The sequence below is a fragment of the Mustelus asterias genome, chromosome 21 (assembly GCF_964213995.1).
Source record: "Mustelus asterias chromosome 21, sMusAst1.hap1.1, whole genome shotgun sequence".
Lineage (NCBI taxonomy): Eukaryota > Metazoa > Chordata > Chondrichthyes > Carcharhiniformes > Triakidae > Mustelus > Mustelus asterias.
In genome coordinates, this window is record NC_135821.1 from 16,358,929 (window position 1) to 16,372,685 (window position 13,757).

Sequence of the window (13,757 nt, forward strand, 5' to 3'; positions counted from 1 at the left end):
CCTCTATTTGGGCAAATATGGTTTTGTTAAAACTGAACTCAACTGCGTGAGTTACCGAGTTCATAAGTTCAGTGATTTCTGATTCAGACAATGGCACCATGTCTGGATGGCCAGTGAGTGACATGGTGCAAATGTCTACTTGCTTCTTTAAGTGGTACATTAGTGAATAGGTTAGCAATGTCAAACAAGCCAATGTTTGACAACCACATACAAGTCCCGTACACTCTTCTCCAAGGGTTTGATTTGATTTATTATTGTCACATGTATTAACATACAGTGAAAAGCATTGTTTCTTGTGCGCTATACAGACAAAACATCCCGTTCATGGAGAAGGAAAGGAGAGAGTGCAGAATGTAGTGTTACAGTCATAGCTAGGGTGTAGCGAAAGATCAAGTTAATACGAGGTAGGTCCATTCAAAGGTCTGATGGCAGCAGGGAAAAAGCTGTTCTTGAGTCGGTTATTACGTGACCTCAGACTTTTGCATCTTTTTCCCAACGGAAGAAGGTGGAAGAGAGAATGTCCGGGGGGGGTCCTTAATTATGCTGGCTGCTTTTCCGAGGCAGCGGGAAGTGTAGACAGAGTCAATGGATGGGAGGCTGGTTTGCGTGATGGATTGGGCTACACTCACGACCTTTTGTAGTTCCTTGCGGTCTTGGGCAGAGCAGGAGCCCATACCAAGCTGTGATACAACTAGAAAGCATAGTGAAAGAATTCTTCACCCTAACTGTGGAAAACCTGCTCAGAACTTGCTGAACCATTTGCTGTGCAGAACCAGTCATTGGGAAGATAGGGGCAATAGTGAATATAGCACGCAAGAAACAATGCTTTTAATACATGTGACAATAATAAATCAAATCAAATCAAATCAAACACCTTTATTGTGTGCCTTGGACAGCTCATGTATATGTGGACTCAGTGAACCATGAGGATGGATCCTATGATATACACCTCCAGGCAGCTCGTTATACTAATCCAACAAGTGTTTCCGCAATTTGCCTTAGGGCAAGACTGCCCGGTCCATGCTTAGCGACAAGTCCAATGGATTTGGGTCCATCATTAAGAATGATGCAATTGTCTTTGTTGGGCTTACAGATTGTGGTCTAGATTGGCTCTGAGGCCTTGCAACACGGCCAGATATCCATGAATTGGCCAATTCATCGGGAATCTGGAAATGTGTGGGCTCTCGGGCTGGAGAACTTATCGTTCCCTCTGGGAACATTGCAAACCTGTCACAGGCAGAGTGAGACAATGGGCTCCTGAGGAAATCCAAAGCAAAACTCTGAGATTCACTTTGAACGGGTTTGCTCTGAAGTTTATGACCAGGTTCAGAGGGCACCTGCACTGATCAGAGTCATAGAATTGTTCCAGCACAGAAGGAGGCCATTCAGCCCATCATGTCCATACTGTCTCTCCCAACGAGCATCATGACTTAGTGCCATTCCTCTCCTATCCCCGTACGCCCTGCTGCCTGGTTCGATTTCAAGTCAACTCTCTCGTGACTCTCAAATCACTTTGGAGAAGGAATTCCTGTGGCAAGGAGTTCTGTTCCCCTGTTCGGGAAAATAATCAACAGTGGCACGTGGTTAGCACTGCTGCCTCACAGCGCCAGGGACCCGGGTTCAATTCCTGGCCTTGGGTCACTGTCTGTGCGGGGTCTGCCCGTTCTCCCCGTGTCTGCATGGGTTTCCTCCGGGTGCTCCGGTTTCCTCCCACACTCCAAAGATGTGGAGTTAGGTGGATTGGCCATGCTAAATTGCCCCTTAGTGTCTCAAGATGTGTAAGTTCGATGGATTGACCATGCTAAATTGCCCCTTAGTGTCCAAAGATGTGTAGGTTAGGTGGATTGGCCATGCTAAATTGCCCCTTAGTGTCCAAAGATGTGCAGGTTAGGTGGATTGGCCATGCTAAATTGCCCCTTAGTGTCTCAAGATGTGTTAGGGCGATTTAGGCCAGCAAAAACACACACACATGAGCAGATTAGTCTTCCATCTGTTTGGGGAACATTCCTGATGCAGAATGATTATTAAGATGTGTTGAGTGAATTTTAAGTTAGGTGTAAGGTAGATATTACTGTATTGTGTGTTCGAGGTAAGATAGATTGCAGGGTATGGAATAAGGAGTTGTGTTGGTAAATTTGATGATTTTGATGATGATGCTTTTACACGGAGGTGGATTCAGGGTGAGGGGGGATTCGGGGTGAGGGGGGATTCGGGGTGAGGGGGATTCAGGGTGAGGGGGGATTCAGGGTGAGGGGGGATTCAGGGTGAGGGGGGATTCAGGGTGAGGGGGGATTCAGGGTGAGGGGGGATTCAGGGTGAGGGGGGATTCGGGGTGAGGGGGGATTCAGGGTGAGGGGGGATTCAGGGTGAGGGGGGATTCAGGGTGAGGGGGGATTCAGGGTGAGGGGGGATTCGGGGTGAGGGGGGATTCGGGGTGAGGGGAGATTCAGGGTGAGGGGGGATTCGGGGTGAGGGGGGATTCAGGGTTGAAGAGGTAAGTTGATCTCCCCCTCCCCCAGCAGGATGTGAAATCTCTCTCAGCCAAAAACTCTGGGATTTTCTGATAAGTCGGTTTATTCTGTGCCAGAAGGAGCGTTAACAACGTGAGGTGACAGCCAGTAACCTAGTGGTTCAGGGAGACGTGACCAAGCACAGAGCGAGCTGCAACTCGAGGGCAATTGACAAGGAGACCTTGCAGAAGTTGGGGAGCAGAAAGCGAGACCCCACTCTCAGCAGAAGGGAGCGTCCGGCAGGGGTGAGTCAAAGCTAAGACCTTCACTCTGGAGTAAGTACTTGGAGGGAGAGTTCAGACGCTTCTCCTCAAACCCATTAACCATTTCGCTGCCAGAGATTTAGAATCGAAGATTATCAGGTGAGGATGAGAGGGAAATGGAGACAGGAGCAGAGTGATGACTCTGGGTGGTGGGTGATTGGATTTGAGTTAATTTGATTTAATTTGATTTGATTTGATTTATTATTGTCACATATATTGTATACAGTGAAAAGTATTGTTTCTTGCGCGCTATACAGACAAAGCATACCGTTCATAGAGAAGGAAAGGAGAGGGTGCAGAATGTAGTGTTACAGTCATAGCTGGGGTGTAGAGAAAGATCAACTTCATGCGAGGTAAGTCCATTCAAAAGTCTGATGGCAGCAGGGAAGAAGCTGTTCTTGAGTTGGTTGGCATGTGACCTCAGGCTTTTGTATCTTTTTCCCGACGGAAGAAGGTGGAAGAGAGAATGTCCAGGTGTGTGGGGTCCTTGATAATGCTTGTCTGCTTTGCCGAGGCAGCGGGAAGTGTAGGCAGTCAATGAATGGGAGGCTGGTTTGCGTGATGGATTGGGCTACATTCATGACCCTTTGTAGTTTCTTGCGGTCTTGGGCAGAGCAGGAGCCATACCAAGCTGTGATACAACCAGAAAGAATGCTTTCTATGGTACATCTGTAAAAGTTGGTGAAAGTCGTAGCGGACATGCCAAATTTTCTTAGTCTTCTGAGAAAGTTGGTGGGCTTTCTTAACTATAGTGTCGGCGTGTGGGGACCAGGACAGATTGTTGATGATCTGGACACCTGGAAACTTGAAGCTCTCGACCCTTTCTACTTCATCCCCGTTGATGTAGACAGGGGCATGTTCTCCTCTACACTTCCTGAAGTCGATGACAATCTGCTTTGTTTTGTTGACATTGAGAGAGAGATTATTCTCGTTGCACCAGCTCATCAGATTCTCTATCTCATTCCTGTACTTTAGTCTTTTGTCGTTGTTTGGAAGAGTCGGATCTATCTGGTCCTCCCTCCCTGATTCTCTCACTCGGTTCCCAGAGCTCAGGACTAACTCCCGGGATGTGTTCAGCATTCCCCATTTTAATGAGCCATTGACACTGTGGGTCTGCCTGACCACTTCTGGAAACTTTCTGAGGACATTCCGAAACCGTTTCCGATGTCTTCCCGGGAGTGCGCTGCCCTGATCCGGTTCTGAGTAAAGCAGTTTTTCTGGGGTCAGACACACGGACAATGATATCCCGCTCGGCGGAGCAGATTATCAGTAATTAGCACCTCCATGCTGGGCATGAGGCTTTATAAGGCTCTGGTCAGTTCGCATTTCGAATGTTGTGAGCAAATTTGGACCCCGTATCTAAGGAAGGATGTCCTGGCCCTGGAAAGGGTCCAGAGGAGGTTCACGAGAATGATCCTGGGAATCAAAAGCTTGACGTATGAGGAGCATTTGAGGATTCTGAGTCTGTACTCGATGGAGTTTGGAAGGATGAGGAGGGGATCTCATTGAAACTTAGAATACTGAAAGGCCCGGATAGAGTGAGTGTGGGGAAGATGTTTCCATTAGTCGGAGAGACTAGAATACGAGGGCACAGCCTCAGAGTAAAGGGCCCTTTAGAACCGAGATGAGGAGGAATTTCTTCAGCCAGAGGGTGGTGAATCTGTGGAATTCATTGCCACAGAAGGCTGTGGAGGCCAGGTCATTGAGTGTATTTAAGACAGAGGTTCTTGATTGGTAAGGGGATCAAAGGTTATGGGAAAAAAGTGGGAGAATGGGGTTGAGAGACATATCAGCCATGATTGAATGGTGGAGCAGACTCGATGGGCCGAATGGCCTAATTCTGCTCCTATATTTTGTGGTCTTATGTTGCCTCGGGAGAGAGGACCCAGTTGTTTGTTGGCGACAACCTTTCCTACTCCTGGATTTGGAGGATTGTGGAAAGGTCCCTCTGGTGGTGCTGCACTCAGCCTGTCTGCTGTAAGCTGTCACCAAGCAACCTGGGAGCACCAGGGTCACTGCCATGGTCAGTAAACCATGACCCTTGTCCCAGGCTTGTGACCCTGGCCCCCGCACACTGAGTCCCTCAGTCGGCTGAATGTTGAGATGGCACCTCGGAGGCGATGATGGATTTTGTCGACTAAATCAGCCTTTGTCAAGAGGGGACTTTTGAGATACGGAGAATGATCCACGTTTCCCTGGATCTTACCCTGGGTTTAATAAACAGGTGAGAGTGCGGTGTGGTGGGAGCCGGCTGGAGGAGGAGCTCCGGTTCCGAGTGTTTTAGCCAAAGGCCCATTTTCTCAGTTGCTGTGGAGAAGAAAAAAAGTCAACAGGGACCTGGGGCCAAGAGTCTGGACTGGTCTGGGTCACCTTGACTTTGATCAAGTTTATCTGGGCTGGACTGGGTTAGGGTGGGTTGGCCTGGTTCGGGTTGGATTGGACTGGATTGGGCTGAGCTGGATTGGTCAGGCTGGGTTGGACTGGGTTAGGGTGGGTTGGCCAGGGCTGGGCTGGGCTGGGCTTGGTCAGGTTGGGTTGGACTGGTTTAGGCCAAGCTGGGTCAGTTTGGGCTGGACTGTGTCAGGATAGGTTGGACTAGGTCAGTGTGGATTCGAATGGGTTAGGGTGGGTTGGGCAGGGCTGGGCTGAACTAGACTGAATCAGGCTGGGTTGGACTGGGTTAGGGTGGATTGGACTGGGCTGGGCTGGGCTGGACTAGGTCCGGGTGGCTTGGTCTAGGTCTTACTGGGTTGGACTGGGTTGAGCTGGGTTGGGTTGGGTCAGGGTGGATTGGACTGGGTTAGGTTGGGTTGGACTGGGTTAGGGTGGATTGGACTAGACTGGACTGGGCTGGGCTGGGTTGGGCTGGGTTGGACTAGGTCAGTGTGGCTTGGTCTAGGTCTTGCTGGATTGGACTGGGTTGAGCTGGAATGGGTTGGGTCAGGGTGGATTGGACTGGGTTAGGTTGGGTTGGACTGGTTTGGGCTGAGCTGGGTCAAGAGGGGTTGGATTGTGTCAGGTTAGGTTGGACTGGGTCAGGGTGGCTTGGTCTAGGTTTTGCTGGGCTGAACTGGGTCAGGCTGGTTTGGACTGGGTCAGGCTGGTTTGGACTGGGTCAGGCTGGTTTGGGTTAGATTGGACTGGGCTCTCAGGCTGGGTAGTGTTAGGTTGTGTAAGGTCACACTGCGCTCTCTCTCTCTCTATTCCCGCTGTCTCTATTCACTCACTAATCTGCAGGTTCCAACTGAAAACCTTTCAAAATTAATTGAAGATGATGGTGGGTTAATTGGGATATATCTGGTCTGGTCACGTTCTCACAACTCTCATACTCCTTATCTTGGAGACTCTCTCTCTCTCTCTCTCTCTCGCTACTCCTTTGTCAATGAAGCTTTCTCAGTCTCTTTCAACAGCTATTCAAACTTTCCATTTATGGCTCCAAGTTTAGAATAATTCTGTTTTGGGACAACAAATGTGATTTCATTCTCTCCCTAGCCATTATCGAACCGCGGTGTCTAATTAGACCCTGAGCTGAATTCCTGACCCATTATCCTTTATATCCCCAAGATTACAAACATCCATCTCGGTGACAAAGTCTGGTTTTGCTCAGCCGAGAATCTCACCAAACCGTTATTATTTCTGGACTATAGCAGCACTCTCCTGGTAAGATTCAAACGTGCTCCATCTGTTAACTTAAACTCATGCAACACCCTGTAGCTGTATCCTAATCACAGCAAGCGTTGTTCACCCATCACTACTCTGCTCGCTGACCTACCCTTTCTCCGGGTCCTGCGGAGGCACGGTGGCACAGTGCTTAGCACTGCTGCCTCACAGTGCCAGGGACCTGGGTTCGATTCCTGGGTCACTGTCGGTGTGGAGTCTGCACGTTCTCCCCGTGTCTGTGTGGGTTTCCTCCAGGTTCTCCGGTTTCCTCCCACAGTCCAAATGGCATGCTGGTTAGATGCATTGGCCGTGTCAAATTCTCCCTCAGTGTATCCGAACAGGTGCCGGAGTGTGGCGAATGGGGGATTTTCACAGTAAATGTAAATCTACTTGTAACTAATAAATTAACTTTGCAATCCATCAATTTTTGACTTGTTTTCGAATCCCACCATGGCCTCACTCTTCCCCATGCCTGTAATCTCCTCCAATCCCACAACTCTCCAAGATCTCTGCACTCATCCAATTCTGGCCTCTTGAGCATTCCCCGATTCCCATCGTTCCACCTTTGGCGGCCGTGCCTTCAGCTGCCTGGGTGACAAGGTGGCACAGTGGTTAGCACTGCTGCCTCACAGTGCCAGGGACCTGTGTTCAATTCTGGCCTTGGGTCACTGTCTGTGCGGAGTCTGCACGTTCTCCCCGTATCTGCGTGGGTTTCCTTCGGGTGCTCCGGTTTCCTCCCACAGTCCGAAAGACGTGCTGGTTAGGGTGCATTGGCCGTGCTAAATTCTCCATCAGTGTGCCTGACCAGGCGCCGGAGTGTGGCGACGAGGGGATTTTCACAATAACTTCATTGCAGTGTTAATGTAAGCCTACTTGTGATATTAATAAAGAAAAAACTGGGCGCCTAAGCTTTGCAATTCCCTCTTTAATCCTCTCTGCCTCTCTCTCTCTCCTGCTTTAAAACAGTCCTTAAAACCTACCTCCTCCACCAAGTTTATATTCCCCTATTCTAAGGTCTCCTTACAATTGAAATGTGTTTGCTGGCACTGTTATAAAGTGGCTTGTGATATTTAATTATGTTAAAGACGCGATACAAATTGCAAGTTGGTGTTCTTGCTAGGATCGTAGAATCCCTTCAGTGCAGAAAGAGGCCATTCGGCCCATCGAGTCTGCACCGACTCTCCCAACAGACCATCTTACCCAGGCCCACCCTCAACCCCCTGACCTCACATATTCACCCCTCCAACATTCCCCCAACCCACACATCTTGGGACTGAGGGCAATTTAGCATGGCCAATGCACCTAACCTGTGCATCTTTGGACTGTGGGAGGAAACTGGAGCACCCAAATTGAACCCACGTCCCTAGCACTGTGAGGCAGTATCCACTGCGCCACCATGCCGCCGCTGTATTGCTGTTGATGTGCTGAGTTTTGTTTTTATGAATAAATCTGATTGGATTTTTGTGTTTACAGTACGTATTTGGGGGCGGCACGGTGGCACAGTGGTTAGCACCAGGGACCCGGGGTCAATTCCAGCCTTGGGTGACTGCCTGTGTGGAGTCTGCACGTTCTCCCCGTGTCTGTGTGGGTTTCCTCCAGGTGCTCCGGTTTCCCCCCACCGGGTTAGGTGGATTGGCCGTGCTAAATTGCCCCTTAACGTCAGGGGGATTAGGAGGGTAAATATGTGGGGTTATGGGGATAGGACAGGGCCTGGGTGGGATTGTGGTCGGTGCAGGCTCAATGGGCCAAATGGACTCCTTCTGCTCTGTAGATTCTATGTATTGGATTGACTTTAAATTACATAGAATGTACACCAGGGAATCTAGCCATTTCCTCCATTTTTGTGTATATCCCCCTCCCACTTTATCTAACCCTGTGACCACACACGTATTTTCTCACTATTTACTTATCTAGCTGTCCTTTGCTATTCACCTCACAATTCTCTGGGTAAAGCTTGAATGCCTTATTGGAATTACCGGTGACTACCTTCAGTGTGGAAGTCCTGTGGCGCAGTGAGTTAGCGTCCCTGCATCTGAGCCAGAAGCTCCGGGTTCAAGTCCCACCCCAGGACTTGATGGCCAGGGAAGGTGTGTTCATAACGCGGCCAAACAGGTTGAGAATCAACCTGCAAAATTCTTCCAAACACGCCAATGGCTGGCGGTAAGAGTGGGAGAGACTCCTGGTCAGCCATGCTTGATGTAGAGTGGTGCCCCTCAAGCTATAAGACTCCTGGCCACAGACTAGTGACCTGTTCTGGAAATTACTAGCTAAGGAAAGGGGCAAAAGTCTGCCTTAGTGTGCTGCTAGGTGCAGGAAGAGAATTGGAGAACTTCAATGGATGGTCCCTAGTTTTGGCCACCCCACCTGCACAAGTGGGAACATCTTTTCTGAGCCCCAATCTGTTCAATATTTCCTGGTAAGTGCAGTACCTCAGTTCGAGAATCATTCTCTGCATTTTTTTTTGCAATCTTCTCCAGTCCATTGTAATATATGGAGACCTGCCCCTCTTGTCTGAGTAAGATGCGATACGAGTTTAATGTAAACCTCTCTGCTTTTCCTTTTTAAATTAATGATCACTCCTGACTGATTCCCCAACCAGGGGAATATCTTCCCTCATTCCCGATCCAAACCCTTCATAATCGGAAAAGAGTCCACTCCAGTGATACGGTGGCACAGTGGTTAGCACTGCTGCTTCAACGTGCCAGTGACCCGGGTTCAAATCTGGCCTCGGGTCACTGTCTGTGTGCAGTTTGCACGTTCTCCCCGTGTCTGCATGGGTTTCCTCTGGGAGCTCCGGTTCCCTCCCACACTCCAAAGATGTACAGGTTAGGTGAATTGGCCATGCTAAATTGCCCCTTAGTGTCCAAAGATGTGCACATTAGGTGGATTGGCCATGCTAAATAGGCCCTTAGTGTCCAAAGATGTGCAGATTAGGTGGATTGGTGAAGTTAATTAGGCCCTTAGTGTCCAAAGATGTGCAGGTTAGGGGGATTGGCCATGCTGAATTGCCCTTTAGTGTTCAAAGATGTGCAGGTTAGGTAGGTTGACCATGCTAAATTGCCCTTTAGAGTTCAAAGATGCGCAGATTGGGTGGACTGGCCATGCTAAATTGTCCCTTAGTGTCCAAAGATGTGCAGGTTAGGCATAGATTAGATTATAGATTAGATGGGAATACAGGGATAGGGCAGGGTAGGGGGCCTGGGTAAAACACTCTATCAGAGAGTCGGTGTAGAGTTGATGGGCCGAATGGCCTCTTCTGCACTGTAGGGATTCTGGCCCAGTAGAATCAATCTCAGTCTCTCCAGCCTCTCAGACAGAGGTGCCTATCCCCTTCTGAAGGGACTCATTTTGCTCGATATCTTTATTCCAACGTTGGTTCCAGAAGTTGTGGAAAATGCAGTGAGTGAGAGGTTAGTATAATTGGATGTGTGAGGCCCAGTAACTCTCTCCAGACACTCATGTTTTGTCCCTTGTCCAAGAAGTCAGATTTAGATTTTGAGACTGCACAATCGATCATTGAGTCCCAAAGACTAGTTTCATTTGCCATTTATTTGTCTAATTCTCTAATACCGCTTTGTTTCTTCATTAGAGCTAATGCTGTGGGGCCAGGTTGAGATTAAACTAACACTTCTCACTCTTTACTCTGAACACCCTGCTTCATTGCAAAACTGCTGACTCCCCTGCTGTGCGAGGAATTAGAGGCAGGAATTCCAACCTGAACTCAGGACCGTGTGCTGAACAAATTAATGGCCGAAAAGGTGCAGTCCCATCACCCCCAATCAATCTCTCGCTCTCAAATATCCTGAGCTCGTTAACTCTCGCTCCATCAAACACAAACTCAGTGACCTGTGTTCATCACTGAGGCTCGGCCGATGGCAATCCAAGAGGGAGAATATTATGGGGTCCCAGCAGTTCCAGAGCAAAAGAAAATGGATGAAAGAAAATCTGCTGTCCTTACCTGGTCTGGCCTACATGTGATTCCAGAGCCACAGTAATGTGGCTCAGGAATCCACTGTCCTCTGAATTGGCCTAGCAAGCCACTCAGTTCAAGTGTGTGTGTGAGTTCAACTAGGGACGGGCAACAAATGCTGGCCAGCCAGTGATGCCCATGTCCCACGAATGAATTAAAAGAAATTCTTCTAAATTCCAGTGGATACAGGCTAGTTAGCTTCATAGGTCAATGATCAGAGCACTGGTCTTCTAAACAAGGGGTCGCAAGTTCAATCCTCAGTTAAACTTTGTTAATGGCACTAAGTTAGGTAGAATGGTAAACTGTGGAGAGGACACAGAGAATCATAGAATCCTTACAGCGCCGAAGAAGGCCATTCAGCCCATCGATACTGCACCAACCACAGTCCCACCCAGGCCCTATCCCGACAACACCATGCATTTACCCGAGCTAGTCCCCCTGACACTAAGGGGCAATTTAGCATGGCCAATCCAGCTCACCCGCATATCTTTCAGACTGTGGGAGGAAACCAGAGCATCCGGAGGAAACCCACGCAGACACGGGAAGAACGTGCAGACTCCGCACAGACAGTGACCCAAGCCGGGAATCGAACCCGGGTCCCTGGCGCTGTGAGACAGCAGTGCTAACCACTGTGCCACTGTGCTGCTGGAAAGTGATATAGAGATGGATCATTCTGATCGAAAGTCTCTATGGGATATGGCGGGGGGAAGGAGGGGTCAGGATATTGAATTTTGATGATCCGCCATGATCAAAATGAGTGCCTGAGCAGGTTCAAAGGGCCAAATGGCCTCCTCCTGTTTCTAGTTTCCAAGTTCCATGTCTGACTGGGAGAGTGAAATCGCATTCAAATCTGGAAAATGTTTAATGAAGAGTTCACCCTCCAAACACACGTGTACCCCCTCTGCTCCCAATGCCCCATGTATCACCGTATACCCTCCTCAACTCCTCCCCCATCCACCCCCCTGAAACCTCTGTGTATCACCATATATTCCTCTGTATCCCAATACCCACGTCTCACCATGTACCCTTCTACACCCTCTCGGATAATGCCTCCCCCCCCCCCCCCATTTCACCATGTGAATACCCTTAATCCACCCCATCCTAGTACACCATCGGCACCCCATGTCCTCTCCTGTGTACCCCACCTGTGTCCCGATGTATCCCCTGTACTTTTTACCATTTTCACTCCATATTCCCAGGGTACACTGTGTATCCCGTTCTGTGCGGTTCCTTTCTGTGTCTCGTGTAAATCCTGGTTCCCCATTTAACTGCTCTATTCCCACCTATTCCATCAGTATTGGCATGTGTGCCCTGTACGCACCGTGCCCCCCCTCATAGGACTGAATCCAGATGGACTGGCATTTAACTGGGCAACAAAAATGACATTGGCCCTCGCCAAGCCCTCCTTACTAACCTCTGGAGACTTGTACCAACATTGGGAGAGCTGGTTCACAGAGTATCATAGAATCATAGAATCCCAACAATGCAGAGGAAGCCATTCGCCCCATCAAATCTGCACCAACTCTCTGACAGAATATCTTACCCAGGCCCTCTCCCCCACCCTATCCCTGTAGCCCCACACATTTACCATGACAAATCCATCTAACCTATGTGTACATTTTTGGACATTAAGGGGCAATTTAGCATGACCAATCCATCTAACCCGCCCATCTTTGGATTGTGGGAGGAAACCGGAGCACCCGGAGGAAACCCACGCAGACACGGGGAGAACATGAAAATTCCACACAGACTGCGACCCAAGCCAGGGATTGAACCCGGGTCCCTGGCGCTGTGAGGTGGCAATGCTAACCACTGTGCCACCATGCCGCCCCAAATAGTCAAGCAACAACCTGACCTCACCATCACCATCCCTGGTCTTATCGACAGGAGGGACCCAGCTGAGGTGGCGGCATAATGGGATTATTATTAGGATGGTGTGACCCTGGGAGTCTTCAGCATTGACTTCGGACCCCATGAAGGGCTGATGGTCCATGGCGCCTCATGCCCAGTTTTGAGTTGCTTAGATCTGTTCTGAATCTATCTATTTTAGGGTAAGAAGCAAGAGGTTCAGAGGGGCTTTGAGAAGATTTTGAGAATTTATTTTCACCCAGAGGCTGGTGGGAATCGGGAATGCACTGTCTGGAAAGGTGCTACCAAGCCACAACTGGTGATGGACATTGAAGTCCCCCACCCAGAGTACACTCTGTGCCTTTGCCACCCTCAGTGCTTCCTCCAAGGCTGGCACGGTGGCCTCACAGCTATGAGGCACTGCTGCTTCATAGCTCCAGGGACCCGGGTTCAATTCCAGCCTTGGGTCACTGTCTGTGTGGAGTCTGCACATTCTCCCTGTATCTGCATGGGTTTCCTCCGGGTACTCCAGTTTCCTCCCATAGTCCAAACATGTGCAGGTCAGGTGGATTGGCCATGCTAAATTGCCCCTTAGTGCCCCTACATGTGTGCGTTAGGGGGATTAGTCATGGTGAATATGAGGGGTTGTGAAGATGGTGCTGGGGAGAGAATCTGGTAAGACACTTTGTCAGCGAGCTGGTGTAACTCAATGGACCGAATGGCCTCCTTCCTACTGTAGGGATTCTACGATAGTGGTTATTTACAACTAAGTGGATTGGTAGGCCAATCCAGAGCCAAGTCTCCAAACACATTGCTGTGGTCTGGAGTCACGTGTGGGCCAGAAAGCAGATGTCCTTCCCTAAAGAACAATGGGGAACCAAATGGGCCCGTACCTCAAAACATAGCCACCAACACTGAAACTAACTTTATTATTCCAGATTTGTTTAGGTAATTGAATGAAAGTTCTCCAGTTGTGATGACTGGGCTTGATTTTAACATGATGTGGAGATGCCGGCGTTGGACTGGGGTAAACACAGTAAGACGTTTAACAACACCAGGTTAAAGTCCAACAGGTTTATTTGGTAGCAAAAGCCACACAAGCTTTCGAAGCTCTAAGCCCCTTCTTCAGGTGAGTGGGGCTTAGAGCTTCGAAAGCTTGTGTGGCTTTTGCTACCAAATAAACCTGTTGGACTTTAACCTGGTGTTGTTAAACTTCTTACATTGATTTTAACATCCAGGCCTATGGATTACTTGCCTCGTAATGTAACCACAGTATCCAAAGTTGAAGGGCTGGTGGAGGTGAGACTTGTAGATAGGATTAGTTATGGATGGGTTTGGGTTGGTTATGGATGGGTTTGGGTTGGTTATGAATGGGTTTGGGTTGGTTGTGGATGGGTTTGGGATGGTTATGGATGGGTTTGGGTTGGTTATGGATGGGGTTGGGTTGGTTATGGATGGGGTTGGGTTGGTTATGGATGGGTTTGGGTTGGTTATGGATGGGTATGG